At 38.4% G+C, this 5,499-nt stretch overlaps 1 non-coding gene across 1 annotated transcript; it reads right to left on the minus strand.

Moving 5' to 3' along the window:
• Positions 1–1,210: 1,210 nt before the first annotated feature.
• Positions 1,211–1,317, minus strand: LOC120283176. Its single transcript, XR_005543175.1, has one exon. It is a non-coding gene; the product is annotated as a small nucleolar RNA R71 (small nucleolar RNA).
• Positions 1,318–5,499: the final 4,182 nt, after the last annotated feature.

Here is a 5,499-nt window from a genome sequence, read left to right on the forward strand (position 1 = left end):
AATCTTTGCTCCATTTGATTCATCTGGTCGCGCTCAGAGATATCTTGAAGGTTCTGCTCACGCCTAGGTACCATGTCTCCTCCAAGGACGAACGAAGCTCTGGTATCAACTGCCGCAGCGGGATAAGGTTGAAGACTTGTTTAGTCTGAGAATGCCCAAGTCAAAAACAAAGTAACAAACCTAAACCCTGTTTACTCGAGAATACCAAGGGATTTAGAGGAAAAACAAAAACAAACACTTTATTTCATCAAAATCAACTCCTCAACTTAGCCCAAGGTCTTATAATAAATAGACTAAAGAAAATCAGTAAAATAACCCCAAAAGGAGACAAATCGAAGATTTACCAAAAATGGCAAGTTTTCAATTTATAGCAGGAAAATAAAATACTTAAAAAAATAATGCCCAAAATGGCATATAAATCGTACATTTGTAGCCAAAGATATAATCAAATCAAATCTTTCCTAAAATGACAAAATCCTTATTTTCGAGGCTAAGATAATAGAATGCGGCCAAAAACAGGCGTGACTCACAAGCAAAGCTAATGACTTGTGCTTGTTGGCCCGTTTTCCATGAAGTGGGACCCTCAAAACACCAAAAATCTACCACTTGGAAAATTACCAAAATACTCCTATTAGGGTCTTCCCCATTTTTCTAGAAAGGCACTGGCTAGCTCCTCAATACGCCCCGCATCAGCAAGTCAGCACAATTGGTGGTTAGTGATAGTAGTATTGAGAGAGTGATTGGTACACGGTTGAGGACACTGTTTTTTACTGAGATAGGTTCACTCATAGTATGGGTTGAAGGAGAAAACTCATGGAAAATGGCAGATCAAGGAGATTGGCAGAGAACCCTATTTGACTATGCTCATCCCACCTTGAATGGTTCTCATTTTAACAATGTTCGACCACCAGTGGAGAAGAAGTATTTTGAGCTAAAGCCAACCTTCGTTAAGATGGTTCAACAATCTGTGCAGTTCCATGGTCTACCGAATGAGGACCCAAATAGCCACATCAGAGGTTTTCTAGAGGTTTGTAATATGCTAAAGATGAATGCAGAATCAGATAATACGATTATACTGCGACTGTTCCCATTCTCTTTAAAGTGTAAAGCTAAGCAGTGGTTACAATCCCTTCCTCGTACTTCCATCACTACATGGGAAGAGCTCGTGGAAGCTTTTCTGGCTAGGTATTTTTCAACCAATAGGATAACTAAGCTGCGATAGGAGATCACGTTGTTTATTCAGTCAAATTTTGAGTCATTATTTGAGGCTTAGGAGAGGTTCAAAGATCTGTTAAGGAGGTGTCCACACAATAACCTCTTGATGGTGAGCGCACGGCACGCTAGAAAGCGAGCACATGACTCCCTGAGCGTAAGTGCACGGGCCATGTAATCTCCGCAAGTGCACAGATCATTGCAAGTAATATAGTGGTATCCTGTGAGGGGTAGGGTTGTTGAACCACAAATACTGGACTCCTAGTACTACTTGATCTTCTAATGTCTAACCGGATCACAAATTCAGGGTAAGTGTAATAACTAGATAAAGTAAAAGTGGGAAAGATGACAAGTAAGGCTAGAAATGAACTAGGTGAGAAACGCAGAGATAGAGCAATGCCCTAGATTAATCCCTTGGAGAAATGTGTATGGACTTGCTCCTAAGGTCTACGAGGTACATCATAAGATCCATGTGGGTACTCAAAGGCAATGTTGTATCTACGGCTTTCAATTACATCAAGGGGCTGCAAGTATAACTAAGGGCTTTAAACACGTCGAGTTTTGTAACTACACTAGATAATTGCAACTACGGTAATTCACACATGTCAAGTTTTACACAAGCATCTTCGCAAAATCAACCACGTCAAGTTATGCAAACACGTTAAAAACACAAAAATACATTAGAACTCCATAGATATTAAATGCAAGTAAATCAACATAACATATAAACATCCAAGTTCATAGATCCAGGGCACTAGAGAATTGCTAGCCACTCATAATTTTACAAATTAATATAAGACTAAGGAAAACAAAAGAAATAGAAGCAATAAAAACCTCCCCTCTTTGCTTCTCAACCACTTCGATGAAGTCTTGCCGGCTAAGCTCCGCTCCACCTTCGCTTTTGCATATAGCTTCACTCCAGCCCTAAGAATTTGAAATGGGAGAGCTAGGCAGCTATCCCGAAGAAGAAAAAAGGAGAATACCCTCAAATGACCTAGATCTAGGCTTAAAAAGTGGTTTTCTGGGTGAGCATGGTCGTGCTTACGCCGTGCATTTACCCTTTGAACTTCTTGGGAAAGTCTGGGCAATTAAATCAGAAATTCAGCATAAGCATGCCCCTGCTATTCAAAAAGCATGCCCGTACAAGGAGCACACAAACTGTGGTTTTTCTCTAGACTCATGCTACAGTGATTGAAATAGTAAATATCTACATTGACTCGGCTACATTGTTTTTTCTACAGTGCCAGTGCTTCACCTGGTGCGGAATTCCAAAGATTTTCACAGGGAGTGAGCACTCCCGTGCTCGGACTGTGCTTCACCTGTAACATTGTGTTTTGACCTTTTTTCACAGTGTAATTATGCTAAATCCTATTCTTTTACACAGGAACCTATTTTCCTACACAATTACACAATAATACCCATAGTAACAATGAATCACAACAAATAAATGTTTAAAGACAAGATAAATACATGAAAAGGGTATAAAAATATCTATATGAAATGCACTCATCAAATACCTTCATATTTGAAAATTTGCTTGTCCTCAAGCAAAACACATCAACACATAAGAAAGAAGATGAGTTCATGACCTTTGATCTCAGTAATGGAATTTTGAAAAGTACAGAGGGAAACCGATTGTTAGAGTGTGTTCAGTTGATAAAAAATGAGAAGTTTCACCCTCACCCTATACTCCCCATGTGTGTGTGTGTGTGTGATTACCCTAAAATTATATGCCCCATGCATTATTGGAACAACTAAGCTAACAGTCACCTTATTCCACATTATAGTAAATAGGTAGTAGCTCCATACACCCTAGAGATAGCCTTTTCTCCTGGTAGGTCATCAAATGTACACTTGTAATGCCCAAAATTCAACTACTCAAGAGAGGATTTCACTCTTCTATGGTGGTAGCTCTTTCTACCATCTTTTAACAGATTTTTTTTTTTTTTTACAAATGACCGGTAGAGCATCCCACAAGGAATCAGACTTTCTAGGATTTTTTTTAAGACAAATAAAGAGCACTAATGGTCATTTACCTAAAGCATTCCCTAAGCACAAGTGGCTCTACAATTATGGTAAAGTGAGAAGTAATGGGGTTTCCAAATCAAGAGTGAGACTAACAATTAAGCTCAATAAATATACACTAACGCACTAGTATCCCCCTAGACTTAGAAATTCCACAAAACAAAATCATAGATTGTCCTAAGTCATGCTTTATCACAATGAATACAAAATTAAAAACCTCCCCCACACTGAAACCGTACATTGTCCTCAATGTATAAATTCATGCATGAAGAAATAAATCAAGGACACAAAAATTTGAGGAGAGGTTTTAGGAACTTTCTTGAGCGCGGGGAGTTATATGGCTGCTCTCAACATGTAGGCTCCTTGGTTCCATATGGCTCACATCCTACAAGCAAAAAAGGGTACAAGTGAAGCTCAGGAAAAAGAAAAATAATAGACAAAAAAAAAAGAAACACAAAAACAAAAAGAAAGATGGTGTTGCTCAAGAATTATTATGATGGCTTTCATTCTCGCTAAAATGCCCTACAATAAACAATAATAGCCAATCAATAATGGTAGGAAAATAAGATTAGCACAGTCGTGTAAGGAGAGTGCAGATCGTGATCTTTGGGAAGCACGGGCGTGCTCTGCCTGTGCTTAACCTGGAGTGCTTCAGTAGCTGGAAAATAGAAAAAATCATGGCATGAGCATGGGCATGCTTTGCTAGTACTTAGCCTGGAAGCACTCTATGTTTGTGGCCTAAAATCCTAACAACCAACATAATATATAAATAATAATAAATCCCACAAACACTGAGAATCAGCAAAGAAATTAATCAAGAGCACCACCAAGTAATCAAAGAACTGAAAAAAAACAACTAAACTAAACTAAGAAAACATGACAAAATATAAACCACCAAAGCTTCGGTTACCTCCCAAGAAGCGCTTGTTTAACGTCCCTAGCTTGACATACCTGATCACTTACCTTAAGGAGGCTTAAAAATAGTGTGTTATTTCTGGCTACAGTTGGCATAGCTGCTTCGTGAGAATGAGAAATAAGTGAGCTTACATGGGAACACCTTAAAATGGATGTCATTAAGCTTCATGAAATACAACATGGCCATAGGAGATATGTTTATCTTCTTCATCTTTCTTGGGCCACCCTCCTTATGCCACTTTCTCTGTCAATCTCCAAAGATAGAAGCTCCAGATACAAACTTCTAGGCCTCTATGGGAACAACTCTGGGCAAGAGTTGTTCAATTTTAACGTTGGAGGGTCCATATATTGCTTCAAACTTTTTATAAAACAATTGTCTCTATCTTCCCATACTTTATTTCTATTCAGCCATCCGCACTTGTCAAAAGAGGCTATATACTCTAACTCAATCACATATGTCTCACTTGTCTTTTGAATTTTTGTTTTCTCCCAAGTTTTCCCCAATTCACTTGTTGGTGGTGTGTGTTCTACAACAAATGTGACCAACTCTTGATTTTCCTTATCCAGGGGAAGTCTCTCTCTTATAAGTGTAAGATTTTCCATAATTAATCCCACATCCTCCTTGTGTTTCTCCCAATTCACTTGTTCCAAATTAATTAAAGCCACATGAGAGACTTCAATCAAGAAGTCATGGAATGACCCTGTTAATGTCTGGCCATAAACTTCTTCATTTCCACTTCCTTGGACAACTTTATCCTCAACAAGAATTGGAAGCCCTTCCCTCAGTTCATGAAAAGTATCACACCCAAGTACTTCAACATTATCATTGGAGGAATCTTAAAATTCACCTTCAGCTGAAGTTCTTGATTCTAATATGGGTATCTCTTGTGTCATAATATCCTCCTGTCTCAAAAATTCCTAACATTCCATGGTAGAGTTCATCTCTAATTGAATTGGCATATCTTGTGTTAGGAGTGGTGTTTCTTCATAGAACACATGAGGTTCGACACTAAAGTTGGAATACCATGGTGAATCATCTTGGGTTGCCGGAGGTATCACATCACCCAAACTCATGTGCATTGCCACTGTAATAATCCTTCATGGAAACTTGATACGCATCACTTAAACTGGATATAGCATGATAATCCTCGATGCCGCTAGTGTGGCTAACATGTGTGCGATATGATAGTAAATCTGTCAAACCTTGCTTTGGTTGGGAGTAACTGGATAATAATCAAATGAGTGAATTGTATAATTTTTCAAGGCCACAAGCAATTCATCCATAGCTTGCCCTATTGAAATAAGGTAAGAATCAAAGAATTAGAAAATAAAAAAATGAAAGCAAAA

The sequence above is a fragment of the Dioscorea cayenensis genome, chromosome 18 (genome assembly GCF_009730915.1).
Source record: "Dioscorea cayenensis subsp. rotundata cultivar TDr96_F1 chromosome 18, TDr96_F1_v2_PseudoChromosome.rev07_lg8_w22 25.fasta, whole genome shotgun sequence".
NCBI classification, from domain to species: domain Eukaryota; kingdom Viridiplantae; phylum Streptophyta; class Magnoliopsida; order Dioscoreales; family Dioscoreaceae; genus Dioscorea; species Dioscorea cayenensis.